The sequence below is a fragment of the Peromyscus californicus genome, unplaced genomic scaffold (assembly GCF_007827085.1).
Source record: "Peromyscus californicus insignis strain IS unplaced genomic scaffold, ASM782708v3 Scaffold_10__1_contigs__length_136768540, whole genome shotgun sequence".
NCBI lineage: Eukaryota > Metazoa > Chordata > Mammalia > Rodentia > Cricetidae > Peromyscus > Peromyscus californicus.
This window is the reverse complement of record NW_026294391.1, coordinates 111,820,177-111,839,979: the sequence shown is the minus strand read 5'-3', so window position 1 is coordinate 111,839,979 and position 19,803 is coordinate 111,820,177. Positions and strand designations below refer to the sequence as shown.

Sequence of the window (19,803 nt, the reverse complement as noted above, 5' to 3'; positions counted from 1 at the left end):
GTTTAAATAACTCTTTCAGAAGACAAACTGGACACATGGATCTGGAGCCAAAATTTGTCCCCAGGCCTTTTGACCTAGTAATTCCCCTTCTAGGAATCTATTCTAATGAAATTTTGCTACAGACAGGAAACATCATATACAAATGAACCATCCAATAAAAAAAAAACTAGCCCAGAAATGAGATTAGCTATATAGATTATGTAATAAACAGTATGGAAAATGATGCAACCGTACATTGATGTTTATAAGGAGATTTTTTCAACAACAAATACAAAATATAGACATTATTATCACCTCTATGTGAAGAAAAACATGCATAAAACACTGAAACAAACACACTTAAATTCTAACAAATAGTTTTTAGCAGTAGTATTTTGTTTGCTTTTACTTTCTCTCATTTATTAAACCTGATTATATTGCATTTCTTGGAGGGGGTCAACTTTTATGAAAACAAACTTCATCTCTAGCCCATTTCTAGTAAGACTTTGGACAGAATTAGGGATCACAGTGAAGTTTGTCTTAATGTAATGGCAAAAGTGTTTTATATGGATTTCCTCCATGGCCCTATCTGATACTGTGCTCAGGCTGCACATCCCTCACTGGAGACCTCCCTGGACCCCACATAGCATCTTTTATCACATCCTCTGTTATTCATTTGTTCTTTCAACCATTCATTAAAAGGAAAAAATAAATCTGTATTAATTGTCCACTTTAATGCTGCTCCTTTCATAAAAGATTGAATAGTGCAGTGAAAGACATGCACAGGTTAGCAACAGTTTATAAAACCTTTTGATATGTCAGCTGGCAAAGGTATAAACACAGTCCTGTGAGAACAGAAAGGAGAAAATATCACTGTCTGCCTGGAGACAGGATCAGGAGGAGGAGGGCGGAGAAGACAGAGACAGAGATAACAACCTGTGCAAAGGCAAAGAGATGGAGGAAAGACTGACATCTACTTAAAGCAATATACAGAAGCTACAAGATAAACCATGAAAACCCTATAATGTCATGCTAAAAAGGTAGACTTTTTTTTCTCCAGGCAATAGGGCACTACTATATGGTTTTAGGCAGAAAGTGACAGAGTCAAAGCTGTACCTTTGAAAAATCACAAAGAGCCATGAAAATTATAGTTTGAGTAGAAAGCCTGAAGCAGGTAGATCAGCTAAGGGGCAAAGGATTGGTTACATATGCCAGAGACCCATCATGGAAATGATAAGATTTAGGGTAAAATTAATTATAATGAAAAGAAAAAGTTTAGGATAGCTTCCAAATTTATGGTTTGTGTGGATATGTTTATGGCTAGTTTCTAGCAGAGAAAGTAATTTGGGACATGGAGAACTAAGCCTTTTGACAAAAGGAAGCAACCTCATACCATTTTTCTAAGCTTTCCTCTCATATGGAGGTTTACAAATATGTTCTATATATTATTCGGGGGGGGGGGCGCTTAAAATTAAAAAATTCAGATAACATGGCTGTTGACAGAGAAGAGATCCAAAAAATATTTATCATACAGTAGTCTAAATAAATGAGCTATACATTCTAGAAAGAATATATACTTTTTGAGTTTTATCAACAAAAAATCTCTTTTACCCACTTACCTTAACAGAAAGTCATAGATACCAGAAATGACTGCCAGATAACTGAGGTCCAGCATGAGAAAGAACAAGGGCTATTTCTGTGGCTTTTAGATGAAGCCAAGAAGAAAGCCCATAGATTCTAAAGCTTCTTCAACTGCAGAGCACATACCTGAACCCAAGGTGAACACCAAAGCTCAACCACCAAACAACCACCAAAAGTGACCATTTAAACCAAAGGCATATGCATTGAAGCTACAGACTGAACTTCTAGCAAACCCCACCCACAATAGCAAGCCTAAAATCTATCAAACAAGGGTCTCATCTTGACAAAGAGTCTAGCTTTGCCTTCAAATTTCTAATATCCCAGTCCTCCTCCCCTATCCCAGTCCAAACATCTTTGTACCTCTCTTGGAGTTTCAGCTATTTCTTCTTGAGGCTTACCAGAGCTGTTCACCCAAAGAGCAGAGCTGGTTCTTTCCCCAAAAATACAGGATGAAAATAAATCCCTCCCCTCCTCAAAAAAAAGGTGAGAACAAACAGTGAAACCTCAAATCATCATCAGCCTGAAAAGGAGAGGGGGGGGGGGAGAGGGAGAAGCCTTGGAGAGATGAGTCAGCCTAGATGCTTACAATTCCAAAGGAAATCAAAGGCCTTACAATAAACCGTTTGTCATTTGCCTCTCTGCTTGAACACACAGGGCTGAACTTAACAACAGTCATAGGCTGCAATACTGCCAACAAAACTGACTCCATCTTATGTACCTTTAAGCCTCTCAGATCACCAGTAGGCCCCAAGACTATAGCAGAGCTGGGAAGATCAGAATGCCTCCAAAAGAAGCAAATAGGAAACACAAGGCTTCAGCACTAAGGGACAGGCACAAAACAAGTTCTTTAGGTTTAACCAATCTACTTGTCCTCAATCCTGACTTGCCAAGCTGAACACAAAAGAAGGCTCACCACAGGGAACAAAGTGCCAAGAGACCTCTCTTGCTTCTGTGTCTTCCCCTCCCCCATTCAGCATGCCATGTTTGATAAAAAGATACCCAAGGAGGAATGTGAAAACAAATAATCCAATATATTTGCAAAAATACTTTTTTTTTTTACACAAACACCTGTAGTGGGCAATAAAGTTAGAGCCAAAGCCAAGCCTTATTATTTCTTAGCTGTATAAGCAGAGAAAAAGCAATTGAATTCTGAGATTTGGTGAACTGCTCTGTGAAATGGGGAATGGCATGGCTTCTATTTCCACAGTTACGTGTTAAATGAATACTGTGTGTGTGTGATAAGTAGCAATAGGGTTTTTTTTTTACTTTTTTTTTTTTTTTACTAATTTTTAGTTTTTTGATACATGTAGTATCAAAGATCAAAGATTCTTTGCAGAGCACCCAAATCTTTCTGAAACTGTCAGGCTGCAAAAATGATTACATAAAATGGGAATCTGTATTGATGCATTGATTAGTCTCCTCTGCTCAATTTCTACTAAGTTTGAATCAAATTAGCACAGATAAAGAGATCTGGGGATCTATTAGGAAAAAGCTCTGTCTTCTTCACTCTTCAACCTCAAGCATTTTAAACCATCTTACAAGAGTCAAGAAAACTCACTGCATAATTAAATATTGCAAATGCTGTTATTCGAATCAGTAAAATGCAGCTATGTCCCCCAATGTATTTCTCTTTCAAACCACCCAGTTTAACAATATTACCAGCAAAAGATCATGTAATACCATTTAGCTCAGTAAAGGAGTTCAGAAATTAGCAGATACCAAGCAGGAGAATCTTAACAAATGGCAGAGGAACAAATCAAGTATTGAGGAGTGCGAAAGGGGGGGGTGCACCCTTGGGTGGCATCAAGACTGTTCTCCAGGTCCTCCTGAAATGCATGGCACAGATGGGGAAACAAATTAATGTTGAAAAGGTCAACCATTTCAACATGGAGAGGACAGAAATGTTCTCAGCTAACCATAAATCCACAGCCTTCACAATTTGGGGGCCTAATTTACTTTATTGCTCCCCTCAAATAGTTAGGATTGGTCTACTTCTCACCAGTACACATGGATGAAAAAAAAAACGGGGATCACACTGGCTCTGTGGTCTGAATCTCTATTAATTAGGCACCTTGTGGCATCATTAGAATTTTGCTGCAAGCCACTGAAAGCTCCTTGGAGTTTGAGAAATTGATAGTACATGGGGCTGGGTGCCCAGAAGGTATTGCATCTACATTATTCAAATGTGAACAGGCAGTGACAATGGGTAAAGACACCCCCATTAATATATCACAACCTGGGAAAGAGATACAGAGCTCTAGCTGAACACATCTGGGCACTGATTTGGTCTGCTGACACATTACCTCATTCATCTGGAGCATTAATGGTTAGCCTTTAAGTTGTTATCCATAACCTCCATTTCAGCAAAGGCTGCAGATGCAGTGAACAAAATGACTCATTTTAGCCTATGCGGTGGTGATGCCCCAAGATAATTAAATCTGGGGACAGAGTTCTTCAGTCTATGCAGTCAGCCCATCATGCCACGACAGAAGCTCATAAACTGGAGATAGTATTGTTAAAAATTCTCAAGAAAATCCCTGGGTTTAAAAATCTGTTTAAAGAATAGTGTACTATGAGGACTGGAGGGAAACTTATCTGTCACCTAGTCCAAAATCTCTTTTCCTCATTTCAGAAAACTGAGACTCAGAGACTAGACATGAACCCATTTCTCAGTGCCAGGGCATTTTCTACAACCCCATCTCAAGAGCTGCAATATTTTTGCATTGCTAGATAATGAACTCTCCAGAATGCACACATAATCAAAGGCTAATTCCATAAAGCCAGAGGAAATCACACAGAAGGCAGGCAGCCACCAGATATTACAGCATCTTTGTACAATAAGTACAATTGTCATTCCATAGAATGAGGGATGCCCTTTTTAAATTTTATAGACTAAAGAAACAACTCCAGCTCAGGGTGGTGAAAGGCAATCTTTATGCTGTAAACATCCCAAAGGATAGTTTAAACACGGCAATGCGACATCAAATACAACACAATCTGGATTTTCTCGCTATTATCTGCAGTATGTGTCAGGGTGCGTCACAGTGCTGCCATCACAAGCTGTGCCATCTCTTCACCCTTCCAGTTGCTACTTCTTTTCAATGGGGGCAGAAGAGGCAAAAAACTAAGATGTTCTATCAATGGGTGGTTAAAAAAAATAATGCTTAATTTGCCTTGTGCTTCTCATTTTCTCCAAAGCTTTCTATATGTCCTTTATGTCTAAACTCTGGCACACAGTAGGTGTTCAGTAAGTGTTCATTGGGTGAATCATGGGATTATAAAGTCTAAGGGTTTGCGAGAACATAAAGCTCTTACAATTAAAGCAGCTATCCATGATTCATGAACAAATGAATCATGCCACTTTCTTCTTACAACAACCCCTGGAAAGGAGGTGGGTTGGGATTATCCCCTCTTTACAGAAAACAACAAACTAGAGTTCTTGAGAGCTTGTGGCTTAACTCAAGTTATACAGAAACCATGGGAGAAGTGGGAAGAAAGGCCCCCCTCTGTGTGTATGTGTGTGTCTCTCTCTCCATTTCTCCCACTCCCTCTCTGTCTCTCTGTCGCTGTCTGTCTGTCTGTCTCTCTCCATCTCCGTGTGTGTGTGTGTGTGTGTGTGTGTGTGTGTGTGTGTGTGTGTGTGTGTTTCTGTATATGTGTGTCTGGCTCTCTCTGGATCTCTCTTCCCTCCCCCCCTCTCTGTCTCTCTGTCTCCCTCTCCTCTCTCTCTCTCTCTCTCTCTCTCTCTCTCTCTCTCTCTCTCTCTCTCTCTCTCTCTCGTGTGTGTGTGTGTGTGTGTGTGTGTGTGTGTGTGTGTGTGTGTGTAAGCCTAGATTCAAATCTCAGCCATACACGTTCAAAAACCAAGTGTATGCCTTAGAGTGAGAAGTATCTCACTTCTGTGAATCTCAAGTCTATGCCATTATAACAAACACAGTATGTGTTAGGGATGCATATTAACCCAAATGTAGGGTGGGACAAAAGAATCGTCTAAAGGATACATTTGTCCCAGATATCTCTCCTCTCTCTCTCTCTCTCTCTCTCTCTCTCTCTCTCTCTCTCTCTCTCTCTCCCTCAAAAAATAAAACCCTTCAAGTCAACTTTGCAAGGACTGCTAGGCTGAAGTACTTTTATCAGGGATTGAGGGAGAGTCTCTCCCTGATGAAGAATACCCCTGACCCAGCTTTAAAAATTGAAAATGAGTACTCACTTACTGCCAGCAGGAAGCACACTTTAGAGGGGAAAGGAGAGCTAGTTCTTCACTGGGTCTTCCTTGATGGGAGATGCAGTATATGGGGAGATTAGTTTGTGAAATGTAGGGAAAAGTAATTGGGTCACAAAAGGAATTGAATACCCACTGGTCTGCTAGAGAGAGAGAGAAAGGGAGAGCTATCTGCATGGAAGGCCCCAGCTCCTGCCCTTGGGATCTTATAGCCTAGTTGAAGGTCACACAAATGTCACATGACTAAAAGAGAGGGATCATCATCCTTCCATGTTTCCCTTCACTAATTTAAATCCATTTCCTCTCCTTTTTATTCCTTTAAGGACTATTAAGAATTGACTATATCTCCAGGCCTACTTGCACTGAACAGACCCTCACTTAACTGTAGGCTTTCAGTACACACTCAGTAAATTCTTCCCGGATATTCATTCTCTCCTCCCACCTATATTCTGCTTACAAACATCCATATACACATTCACATCCCTACACTCTTCCACATACTTACTTACATACTTACACATACACTGTGTTCACTATAATAGAGAGAAATGAGAATCGATTAAAGGGAGCATCATGAACCATTTGCCTTTCCAGATCATATCTGTGGCTTCCACACAGCGCACACAAGAAAGAAAACACCAGTAGAAACAGTCCCCCAGACCATCTGGGCAGACGTCATATCAAGGAAACCTATAGAATAAAGAAATACTCATAGCCTAGGCTCAGGGCTTCTCCTTCATTTCTGTGCCCCTCCCCACTCATTTTCCTTCCCTTCAACAAGCACACATTTTTCTGCCAGTTTTCTTTTTCAAAGTCCTGTCTGAATAACTGTCATTGGGAATTGGGTCTGTGGGAGATAGTTTCCCCATGTAGTTTTCATGAGCAGTAATGGCATTTTAAAACTACCTTCAAATACCATATTTCTAAAATATCAGTGTCAAACTACACATTCTCCCTCTCCAAAGTAGACCACTTTCTTCAAAAAGCCTTAGACCAAGAGTCAGGGGTCCTAGGCAAGTCAGTGTGCACCTCCAAGCCCAAAACTGTCATAATTTGTCATCATTATCTTATTTACCTAAACAGCACTGTAGAGACAGAGTCCTCTGACTGCAGAGTCCTTGATTATTCTAAGTAAGGCCTGAATGAACTCCAGGACAGGGGGGTCACAGTGATGATGCCATACTTCCTACTCAAAAAAGAGCCCCCCTCTATTCCTCAGTGGATTCATGGGGCCCATAGCATAGAAGGTGGGGGGGTACGAATTGGTGTCCTTCTTGTCTTATGCAAGCTGGGGGCCCAGTTACAGGCTCTTGACGGGGGCGAGGGGGGGGGCGGTCAGCACAAACTCTGTACCTCTGAATCAAGGGGTTAACCTCAGCCTGTGGCAGCCACCAGGCAGGGAAGCAAGGCCTTCAGACTGAGTTGGGCTTCGCAGCGCCTGTCCCGCCCCTGTGTAGCTCGTGGGAATACTTAATCTGCAAAGTTAAACCAAGACCCTCCCGCGCCCAAAACTACTCTCTGCTGCCCCCCCCCCGCCACCCACCCAGGGTGAACTGAAAAAATTCCGTCTTTCCTCCGATCTCTCCCCTGATGCCTTTACCCGAAAACCCTGGCAACAGGTTCAACACTCTCTGCTCTCCTCTCCCTCCCACACGTCGGACCCTCCAGTGAGAGGACCCTCACCCTCCCTCTTTCACCACCCCACAGAGGGTCCCACTCGGACCCCTGAAGTCGAGCCCCTGTTCTACCTCTTGGCGACTCTCCTGGTCCGGCCAAGGAATAAGAGGCTTTGGAGACCTGCTAGTCAGCTTGGCAATGCGGCCGCTGCAAGTCCTGAGACGAGCTGCAGGCGCTGTGAGCGCTCGGCTCTGCCACTCGGATTTCCCCCACCCTGTGTACAGCTTTCCGCCGGTGGGGTAGGGGCTGATTCATAGCAATTTTCTACACAGCAGTCAGCTCCGTGCTTTAGGCATACCTGTTTGCTGAATTCTCTGGGCTACTCCCACTGTTTTTTCACGTACCCCACAATCTTTTCTCCTCTTATTTAAAACAATCTCATCTTTAAAAGATTCAGTCCTAAGGGTCCCCTGAGCTTTCCAAATTTCCCCTCTCCTGGTCATGCTTCACAGTCTCACATTACAGATGAAGGAAAGGCAGAAGTGGGGTTCAGAAGGTTAAGAAATGTACCCCCAAACACTCTAGCTAGTTCTAGAGCCAAGGTGAGGGTCCACACCTCTTGGTTCCCAGCTTGGCACCCTGCTTGGTATAGCACATTTAATCCCTTCTAACCTGGCACCTATGAGCAGGAAACATCCTTTGTAGACTCTTGGCATGCAAGGGCTGCTTAAAAACCACCACCCACTACACCTTGCCTCACTTTTTCAGCTCCATGTTTCCCACTCTTGTCCAAGGCCTCTGCTCTAAAAAGGTCAGTTTGTTCAAAGTTCAGTGAGCAAGAGAAGCAAACAGTAGCTGACGTCACAAAGTCCTCCACCCACCTGGATGGCAATGATCTCAGTAACCTCCCTCACCCCATTACTATTATCTTCATTCTTTCTTATTGTTTTTGCATATCTAGACATCTGGGGAAGCCAAATGACCATGCATCTAAAATGTCTTCCAAAACTCCCCTCTTCAAATCTGTAGCCTAACAATCATATCTACAATTCAACATCATATCAAGCAACAACTTATTGACAATGAGAGTGTAGCTCCAATATTCTCCACTGATGCTCCAAAAGCAATATGGTGCTATGTTGCAAGCTCTCCAATGAGAGAAACTTCTAATGCGCAATGGCTTCCCCTTGCAACTGAATTTCTTGTTCTCTTGGGTCAAGTCAATGGGGAAGGGGAGACTGTGGTTGTTAAAAAGGCAAAAGAATAGAGAAGGTGAGAGTCCAGAATGTTAAAGACTATGTATGAGCCCAGCAAGGAAAAAGGAGAAAGAAGCAGAATCCACGCAAAGGAAAGAAGGAGAAAAGGAGAAAAGAATAGTTAGAGAGCAGCTGCTCATTCTGGGTAAACATGGCTACAAAGAATGTCCAGGAAGATATGGCCTTCCTTCTCCAAAGACTAAGTAAGACACGTGACTCTGAAGAATCCAGATTAGAAGAGAGATCCAGAAGCTCAGTGGAAATTTTCTTTTCAGAAAAGGGGGAAGGGAAGAGGGGGATGAGAGGGAATACAGTAGAGCACTGGAGATAGAGATAGAGATGAGAGAGAGAGAGAGAGAGAGACAGAGAGACAGAGAGACAGAGAGACAGAGAGACAGAGAGAAGCTTCTGGGTTTGGCTATATGTGTGTATTGTTTGGGGTTCAAGTACTACTATCACTACTACCAGGATGATCTTGAGCTCGCCCCCTGCTCCCCCCTAAAATTAAATAAATCTTACCCCACTCAGAAGTATAATTGAAATGCTCAGGATGAGTTTGCTCTCCATTGAAGGAGAGGCTGCCTTCCTCTCTTGTTGGAAATGGGCTGGGTGCCTCCCCTTTATACATTCTAGAGCACCAGACCAGGAGATGGAGAAAAGGAGGGAGGGAGTATTTGAGGCTGGTCCAATTGTCTCTGGCATATTCATCCTCATTCTCTCTCTCCCTGTCTCCCTCCCTAGAGTTTTCTGCAGCCCCTCCTTCTGGCCCTGGCAGCCTTGTCCCTAGTCCTCACTGCAGCAGCCTGCAGACAATTCCCTCTTCCTTGTGATAAGGGGCTGATACTGGGGTACATCTTTCTATCAGTATTTGCATTGGATGATACTGGAGACTTGTTTCAGGGTCTTGGGCAAGCTAGGTCGTTGTACAGCCACTGAGCTACACCCTAGTTATGGTGCTTGTCTTTTAAGGTGGAAGTTTAGACTGGCATGACAGAGAAAGACTAGTATTTAGGGAAGAGGGTATGTTATCAGAGATGGAAAAAAAAACACTTAAGTAACCAGCAACATATTAGTGTTGGAAGGCAGCAGGGAGGCATTAATTTAAACCTGAATTCATAGGAAGTCAATTTAGACAGAGGACTGGCAAGTTGCTGGCGTAAATTGCAATGATTGCTGTGGTAACATAAATACACAGAGGCGATCTTAGGTATTAAATAGGTCCAGCAGTGAGTGTTGCTAGGCCTGGCCTCAGGTTTCTCAACTGCAAAATAGGAGAATACATGTTTACTGGCAGGGTTCTTTGTAGAAAAGCGAGCAGATAGCATCTGCAAACACTGAGCACTTGCTTTAGTACTGAAGCCCTGAGAGGAAAAAGAACTTGTCCAGGATCACCAAACAAATAGTAGAATCAAATGAGAACCCAGCTCTTCCTCACACACCCCTGGCCCTAGGAGGAGTGCTTTGCATCCTACTTTCTTCTCTAAGAAGGCTGCCAGGACTATCCTTGGGGATTTCATGAGGTAGAAGTAGGGAGGCCAGTTAGGAGTCGACTCTGTGCATATAAATGTAGTCCCTCTATCACTTAGTCTCAGCCTCAGGGGACTGAGGCTCAGGCTCCTGTCTGATCCCCCTTCTCATCACCATTCAGGTAATCTCTCTGTGTTATCTTGGACTGATTCATTGCCACTTCAGCACCAACTCTGCTGCCCAACTCCTAGGTGGTGACTCACCCTTTGGCTGGCTAAGGCCTCTGCCCTCCAGGAAAGAGGCTTTCTCCTTAATTGATTGCAGAAGCCTCAGCTGCATTGAAAAAAAAAAAGAAAAAGAAAAAACACCCTTCCAGCCAGACTTAGAGATGAAGGGCTTTGAGGAGGAATAGAATAGCCCCTTGCCCAAAGTCACTACCCTTTATGCCCACAATGCCTGTAGTGCCACTATTGGAGTCCCCCTTCTGTGTTCTTTAGAATATTTTTTGAACCCCCAAGTCTGTGTTGCCAGGGGATTTCACCCAGGACATGTCTGTTCCGCATTACAGTTGGGCTGTGTTTCTAGCACTGTGTTAGACACTGGTAGAACATGAGCTAATGATTGTTCACTATAAATTGACGAACATTAATGTACCACCTTGGGAAGGGGGAGAGTAGGTGAGAGGAGTAGGAAGTTCCTGTGACGGAGCAACTTCAAGAACTAGAGCTGTGACTAGGAGTTTTTGATGGTTGGAGAGTGACATCACTAAGTCATCCACGCAGGCATTTCCCTTCAACACAGAACACTGCTTAAGAAACTGAAAAGTTAGTTGAACCCCTGTCCACTCATTGCCTTCCTGATCTGGCTTAGTGGCATCAGCTAGTGGCCAAGACCTTCAAAACTGTCCTGATTCCTGTCCCCAAGCCCACATATTCTTTTATTTTTGATAAGGGTCCCTGAAGGAAGGAGATGTCTTTTATATGTCAACGCCCCAACTACCCTGCTTCTTAAGCCAGCGACTTGCCAACGTAGTCATCTACAAAGTGGAAGCATGAGAATTCGAACCACTGACCACTTGGAAACCCACAGGCTTTGCACATAACTTTATGCGAACTGGCTCTCGGTATCGGGAAGGAAAGACTTTATCTTCCTCCATTTCCCTTGTCCGTGGTCCATCTCCACAGAAAAAGAACGCAAGCAAAAAAACAGGAGCCGAAACAGTCATCTGTCCATGGAAAACTGTGAAATGACCCCGGTAGCCTGCTTACAGCAGGATGGGACCTTGGAGTTTCCGACTGAGGCTAAGGTGCAAGAAGTGTAAACCACCTTCAGCCACTCTGCCGCCCCCTGCCGCTGGTGGTTCCAAGTCCGAGGTCCATATGTGCAGGGCGCGCGGGGCTTGAGTGCTAAGGAAAAAAGAGAAGGGGGGGGGAGATAGGGGGAGGAAGGGAGGGAGGAGGGAGAGGGAGAAGGGGGGAGAAGGGAGGAAAGGGGGAAGGGGTAGAAGGGGGAGGGGAAGGGAGGATAAGGGGGAGGGGGAAGGGAGAGAGAGAGAGCGCGAGCGCTCTGTGTGAGAGCAGAAACAGGCTCATGCTAGGCTGCAAATAGCTATGCCAGATTTGCTGCTTTAAAGGGAGGGGGGGGTCTTTTATTGCTTCCTACTGTGTGTCCAGAACAGAGTCAGTGATTTCTAATTGCCACTATCTTTTATGTAGTAAATCTGTTGCTGTGCAAAATAATGAGCTCTCCATTAAGAGAAGTCTTCGAGATAGAAGCTAGGGGGTTCGCAAAAAAAGCTTCTATACAAATCTCAACTCTTTACTTTTCGAAACCAATAAAGCCCCACACTCCTCAGATGTCCACTCCTAGGGATAAAAAAGAAGTTGCACACCCTGGGGGAGGGGCAGAGGTCAAATAGATGGGACAGGGGGAGGGTACTTGGAGGAGGAGCTTCCAGCGGGGTCGACCACAATCTGAGTCAGGGTCCTCGCAGAGTGCTCGCGCCTGCTAGCGAAATCCCGGGACTTTCCTGTTTTCCTGGGTTCCGACTGGACCATACCTGGACCCAACTCACTGTCTTGGCCTGGGACAGAGGGGCTACACCCTCAGGTCAAAGGGAAAAGAGCCTCTGTGCCCGCTCCGCCTTGCACGCCCATCCTCCCTCCTTTCTTCCCCGCCTCCACTCCTCGCCCCCTTCCCTTCCGCACTGAGAGAAGGAGGGGGCGGGCTGTATGTGTATGTATGTATGCATGTACGCGTGTAAGCGCGCGCGGGTACCATACATCTGTGTATGTGTTTGCGTGTGGCCAGACGTATGTGTGCAAGGGGGGTGGGGGTGAGGTGCATGTTTTAACCCAAGTGTTTGGTGTGGTGTCTTTGCTCTCTGACAGGAGGAGGCATGTGTTTGTGCTGTTTGTGTGTGCATGCTTGTAGGATGTATGATTCTGCCTGACTGACTGAGTGACTATGAGGGTGCGGTCTGGATATAGGTGTGTTCGATGTGTAATTCTGCCGGGGTCTGTGGTTCTGCTGTGGTGAGTGTATGGAGGTTAACAGTGTGTGTGCCTACTGAAGCTTGTGTGCATATGTATATTTGGTGTGTGCTTACACTTAGATGTAGTATGTCAGTGTTGTTTTACAGGTAGTGTTTATTGTGGTGTGTAGAGTGTGCATCTGTGAGTAAGGCACCTCTATAAGTGTACTGAAATGCTTGTGTTCAAAGATTTGTGCATGTGAGGATTTTATGTGTATTTTAATTGATATGTTCAAGTATGTGGTTTGAATGTGTGTGTCCGTTTCTATGCTTGCACAGAGGATTGAATATAGTGTGTCTTGGAGGGAGATCATGGGAGTGTATGGGTGTGAAAGCACAGGTTATTTAGAAGAACCCAGGTGGTCTTTTACATGCTGTTTGTGTGTGTGTGTGTGTGTGTGTGTGTGTGTGTGTGTGTGTGTGTGTGTGTACAAGCACAGGGTTATTTAGAAGAACCCAGGTGATCTTTTGCATGCTCTGTGGGTGTGGGTGTGTGTATGTGTGTATGAACATTGCACCAAGATTGGGTCAAGGAAGGAGGTACGGGCTGGCTACCCCAGCAGGGGCACCAACAGGCTTGATCTCCTCGGTGGAGGTCAGCTCTCCCATCGCCTCGCTGTGCCTGCCAAATTTGCTGAGGCAGGGTGTGAACTTACCTGCTGCTTAAAGAATGAAGAGGAGGGCTTCGCGAGATTTGACCAGGTAGGGTGCCTAATGCGCGGCACAGGGGCTACTGGGAGGAATCTGGAAAGATCGTTGGTCACTGACCCATGTCACCACCACCCCACCAGGAGGTCCCAGTTTGTCTCCAGCTGAGCACAACTATTTGTTCAAGGCCTGGCTGTTTCACACCTCTTTGACTTTGTGTGGGCAGATTCAGTTGCCTGGAAGCCCTTTCCCCCTGGGCCTAATGACAAACTCCTACTTATTTTTCTAAGACTTAACTCAAGAATCATAAAACTTTCTCTGCTTTTTTCTACCCCTCCCTCCTAGTTGAGGGCTCCCTCCTCTGGGCTATCACAATTACACTCTTCATACTTACGACGTGATCATACATAATTGAATTTATTAGACCCTCCCTTCAAATGTGGGGCTGCTACAGAGACCACCTGGTATATAGGAGGAATGATGATAATCATCATAATACTGTTTTCATTTATTAAGCACTTCCTGTGTACCAGGCATGGTGCTAAGTGTCATTATATGTATTATCTCCTTCAGTCCTCACAATGAGGCTGAGAGGTAGTTAGAGGTATAATTATCACTATTTTACACTTCAGAAATCAGGTTCAGAGAAGTTAAGTCCTCTTCCCAATGTCATGCAGATCATAGGAGGCAGAGCTGGTATTTGAACTCAGGTCTGCCCTGCTCCCTAAAATCATTCTGCTATAGCAGGCAGCTTCAATAAAAGTGCTCTGATTCCTGCTAGACAGTGAAGTCTTTATCAAACAGTATCATTTCCCAGGGCTTCTTTCTTTTGCGTTTACTGACAGTACCAAGAGTACTCAGCATAATTACTTTGTCTGTCTCTCTTCACCATCTAATTGCACCTCACCCCCTCCAGTTCTGGGAGCTCTCCTCAGGCTGGTGCTGAAAGAAAAGCAAGAATGAGTGTTTTTCTCTGGTCATAGCATGGCAGAATTGAAAATGGGTAGGAATGGAGGTAAGGGACAAGGAGGGAGTAGGGGACTGTTTCACAGCTCCCCCAGACCTGTTCTTATAGCAGCCCCAACAGAAGCTGCTACTCAGTGAATTGCATATCAAACTTCACACAGAAAAACAAGTAGAAGCCCCCTCAAAATAATTACTGAATGGGCCCTATTTTGTGTTGTTCATGCTTGGGGGGGCACTGTGCCTGCCTAACAAGGCTCATGCTGCTCCACTGCCTCCCAATCGGCTTCATCTGAGAAATTCTAATTAAAACAATACATTGCATTTGGGAGAACACGTTTATGGGGGGCGTGGTGTCAGCCTAGTCACAGCCAAAGGATGGCTGGAAGCACTGGCTCCCAACTGAGCCCCCAGGGAACCATCCTGGACTGCTGCAAAGAGGTCAGGGGGTGGAGAGAGAGGGACAATTCATGGTGGTGAGTCACTTTGCCACTTTTCAGGGGGGAAAGTGAGAAGCACGATTTAAATTGCCACTGTTATTATTGTGCCCTTTCAACTGGCACAAATGAGCCTCGTGTATGGATGAAAAGCAGTAGGAACATCCATAAAGCTGCCCCCCAGCTGGGCCTAGGTCAGCACCTCATCCTGGGTAGGGCGGGGCAGGAAAAGCATTGCTTGAAGTATTAGGTACACAGAAAGGCTTCTTTGGGGGTAGAAAAAGACTAGAGGTGGAAGGTATGAGATTCACAGGACAGAGACCACCTGAAACCTTTGATTTCACTACACTTACATCTGTACAGGGAGCTCAGACAAAATTCATCTCTCTCAGCAGCTGGTCTTAGGCATTCAGCCCTGCACAGGTCACTCAGACACCCCCACGCTTCCCTTCTGAACATACCAGCTTCATTTCTGCTTCCTTAATGCCAACCAGTTGTGTCCTCTCCGTTCTCTTCCTGTCCTGTGTCCCATTCCCAACACACACACACACACACACACACACACACACACACACACACACACACACACACACACACACACACACCCTACACCAATTTCCTTATATCTTAAAATAGCTACCATAAGTTTCCCTTTCTTTGGAGTATGGGAAGTTTGTCCCTCCAGAATGAGGACTAAATGAAGTATTGTAAAGATGAAAGTACCTTAGTGCCTCCAGGTTACTTTTCAACATAAACTGAGATTTGTTTGCCTTCATCCTAAAACCATAAGGATCTACAGGCTCAAGGCAATAAAATGTGAATCTTACTGAGGAAAGAGATCTTCATTTCCTCATGAAAATAACGTCATTGAGCATCAGGTCTTTTATCTTTTCTGTGGGAGCTGATAAAAATCACAGACATTGGAGTAAGAGAGCTCTGAAGTTGTATTCCAGGTAGGTGACACTTGCTGTATAGTCTTGGGAAGGTAACTTCATTTCTCTAAGCCTCAGTTTCCCCACCTGCAAAATGGCTGCCTTAGAACTGCTTAGATGACAAAAGGAGATAAACCATAGAACGCACCAGCCAAAAACCTGACACTCAAAACCAATGTTCAAGAAAAGGTTAGTTAACTCCCTTCTTCATTTCCCCGCCCTTTCTCATGGAGCACAGAGTATCTCAGCTAGGAGGTTAGTGCCACTGACTAAGTTGACAATGTTTCTCATTACTAGTTTGTCTGACACTCTTGAAACACCCCCCTTCTTTTCGGATGATGTATTGGCCAGCCTAATGCAGACCCAGAAGAACTGGACCTTAAGTCCAATTCTCACTCAGCAGTTTCTCCTGGCAGTGTTAATGAGACCTGGGTTTGAGATGTAATACTCCACAAAAGAATGTCTGAAACCTTTTACTACATGTTCAGACTTCCCTAACCCCAGCTGCAGCTCCAGCCCCAATCTTGCCTCCTAAATAGGTGCTATTGTGCTTTTAAAAATGAGAGACTATTTCTTGCCAAGATTGCCTTACAATTTTTTCGTATTTTCCCCTCATCTCTACCCTGGAAATCAAGAAACCTTTCCTAAGTTCTAGCAAACCCCAAGAAGAAGAGGAAGATGGGGGGGGGGGAATCATGGTTCTCTGAGAGATATGACAGAATCAAAGTTAAGTCTCTATTGAGTTCATATTTGTTCCCAGTTAAAGGAAAACTAACTCTCCCCTTTGTCAAAAATGGTGACATGGGACAAGACCCTATTCTGTGCCCCTTCTTCCCTGATGCTATTGTCTCCCTCTAGAGACCAAAGCAAGTTTACTACAAGCTAAAGTGAGTTACACTTGAGCCAAGAGTAAGGCTAAGAGATGGGGGTGGCGGATGGTCTGGGTGGGTATATTTCTAGAGAGGGACCAAAACTACAAAAGATGAGAAAAGTACTGATATTCACAGGGGCCAGAGCTCTGAGAGGCCAGCTTTTTTATGTTCTTTGTCTTTGAAAGATGCTTTAAATCCCACCCTCTCCTTTACCAAAGTGTCCTACATGTTCCCGTCCCTCACCAACCCTTGGCACCCATTCTGCAAGATATTATTATAGCAGTAGTTCTATGTGCATCTGAGATGGTCCTGAGGCCTCTGCTTTGAGAGGAAAAGTGAGAGGGATAACAAGAGTCAGCCAAACCATACAGAGAACAGTTGGAGCAGCACTTTAGGACAAGCCCAAAGAGCTGCATGGGTTCCTTATAAAGCAGAGACCTACCAGCTGCTAGGTACTGCGTGCCCATCCGAGGAAGCCGTGTGGTTTCTCAAGAGGTGTATCTGAGACGTGACAGGCTCTGCCAAGGCTCATCAAACATCCCATCTACCACTTCTGCGCATGCATGTGAGAACAAATGATACTGCCAGAAGGAAACAGAAATCGTTTCCTAGTGACTCATAGTCCCAGCTCTAAGGACACAGGTGGTGTTTGCACTGCACCTCCCCATTGAAATGTGCACTTGTTCACAGAAAGGGATCTATAAGCCATCAGAGAATTCAAACTCCAGAATTTGGAGCCTGGGCAAGGCGTCGCCAATGATATCATATTGACTACTTTGGAAATATCTGCTGTATGGCAGTAGTGTATTTGGAGTTTTTGTAGTTACAGTCTCTTCTACTTTCATTCAAAGTTTTAAGTTAGACCAAAAGGGATTGTAATTTTTCCCCAGTCACTGTGTAAAAATGAACAAATTACAGAACTTTTCTGGCTTTTTCTTTAAACCAGGGAGAATAATACCTTGGAGAGTTGTTCTAGAGGTAAAAAGAAGTAGTTTGTGTAAAGTGCCTAGTTGTTGGTAAATATTTGGAGAAGAAACAGAATATATATCTTTTGATACCTAAAACATAAGAGTCATTTCATATAATTTCATGTACAACAATAATGATAAGTATTACTGTCATTAATAAGTCAACAATGTAGGCATGTCACTTTAAGAGAAGTGAAGTAACAGGCTTGTAACAACACTGTAGGATCAGGCTTAGGAGGCTAGGACTCCAACCAGCTGTGCCTTTTTCTCACCCAGCAATAGGGGACATTTCACAGACATCAGGAAGATAATGATGAGCTGACTTGATGTAGTCATTATAATTAAACAAAAACACAAAGGGAAAAATGTTTAGAATGAACTACGTATAATGGAACTTATGTTTAGTGTATAAATTGATTGCATGTCATAGCTCTTTGATTACTCCTTTTATCACCTTTTAAAGCTTATAGAATAATTTAAGGACAAATTTTATGCAGATTTAAGAAAACAGTGCAAAAACAAAAGAACCCAAGTACTGGTTTGCTACTTTTATGGAATCTCCCAGTTTACCTCCTGTGAATTTTCTTCTGGTCTTTCCCAAATGCACTTGTGACAGCTCTGATCATGCCATTTTCCATGCTGTGATGTGTTCTTCACAGACCCCATTTTTATGGTTGTATACTATCTATCAAGTAGATATGTCCTAAAGTTTATTTAGCCACTGCGCTATGGTTGGACATTTAGGTTGTCTTACTAGCTAAGTGTGAAAACAAGGGAATGATGTTGATTTCACAATTGCCATAATCACCTTCAGGGACCTGGTGTCCTGCTCTCCCAACGTTCAATGTGCTTTGGGTCATTTGATATTTTAAGCTTGATGAATGTGAGCTCTACTGCTAGAGTCTGGGGTACATTTGCAAATGAATTATTTCTGCCAGTTTTCATCACGCAAATTCTGCATTTCATCCTCCTGGTAACTAGTGTGTGGCTGGACCTGTTAAGCTTAACTCTAGCCCTCATACTTTTTTTTTTCTTTATGAGGAAATGTCTTGAGGTGGAAAGAAGTCATTCACAAAGAAATTTTTGAAATTGATGTCCTTAGTGAATTGCATATTTATCTGATCCCCTGATCAGGGGAGTGTGATGTCTCATTGACAATTTTGCTCTTGATCTGGAAAATAATCTTACTGTAGCCCACTTAGGCCTGGCCTCAGCAAATATATTAGGTATCATCTATAGGAAAAGATTAAATTTGTATGTGAAGTGGACCTCAGGGTCCCTCCAGTTTCAGAGTTTGGGCTGCAATATGGAAGTCCTATTGCTTAAGGCCATATCTTAAGCCAAGAGTGAACTGGGAAGAGAATTTCAAATGGGTCAATGGTGCTGTCCCTTTCCTTGAGAAAGAAGGCCTTTCTGCCACCCCCATGTCTCCCAGATCTTAGTGATATCTTTTCCAAAGGCCTTCATTTAATTATCCATTGACACTGCCAACCTCAAAAGATTGCTCTGATAAAGGAACTATTTAGAATACCTCTCACATTCTGCTCAATCTGTAGCCATCTATCTCTCACACCTCTGATGTCTACAGATTTTTAAAAGGCATTTGGAAAGAGGAGCCAAGGGCAATTATAATGTCATAGACTATCAATAGTTATTCCACTCCCAAAGTTACTCTCCATGTTGCTGTTGCAGTTTTTTTTCCAGTGGGGGTACAATATAGTATACTCTTACCTGGTCAAAATTTGTACCCTTGCCTTTATTTTATATTTAGAAGTGATATTGTGTAACTTAAGTGAGACCATGCATGTAAAGCTGAGCTCAAAGCCCCAGCATTTAGGTAGCACTTTTTATACACTAACTGTTATTGTGTGGGTAATAGACCTGGTGTAGGCAGTGCTGTGTACTATAGAAACATTTGATGGACAGAGCTCACTAGTTGGAAATGCAGCAGAAAAGAGAAAGTCTTGTACTTGTGTTTAAACACTGACTAAACAGAGAATGGCCACTGTGAAAAGAACTTGTGTTTACTTAAGTTTTAAAGTAGCTTTACTTGAAAATAATTGCACTATGAATAGTCTTTCTATCAAATGTGTAGAATTTGCATAGGATGTGTGCACGACACATGTGTATGATGTGAGTAGTATTGTGTTGTATGGGAATTATGCAATCCATGTATAGTGCATTTATGTTTGTTCATGCTTTGTGCGGAGTATGCATGGATTTGGGATATGTATGAATACACACATTCATGGCTATGTACATTTGTGC

The 19,803-nt window shown here is 43.6% G+C and overlaps 1 protein-coding gene across 3 annotated transcripts in view; it reads right to left on the bottom strand.

Annotated features, from left to right (window-relative positions):
* Arhgap36 (Rho GTPase activating protein 36) overlaps nt 1-19,803 on the bottom strand; it is a 30,484-nt gene that overhangs the window by 8,588 nt on the left and 2,093 nt on the right. Inside the window, exon 1 of one of the 3 annotated variants that reach the window (XM_052747114.1) lies at nt 7,591-7,719. The exons of 1 other annotated variant lie outside the window; for it this stretch is intronic. The gene's annotated coding sequence lies outside the window, so the exon portion shown is untranslated. Of the gene's footprint in view, nt 1-1,980; nt 2,074-7,590; nt 7,720-19,803 lie in introns of those variants that run through there. One more of the 3 variants, XM_052747124.1, reaches the window with a different exon arrangement.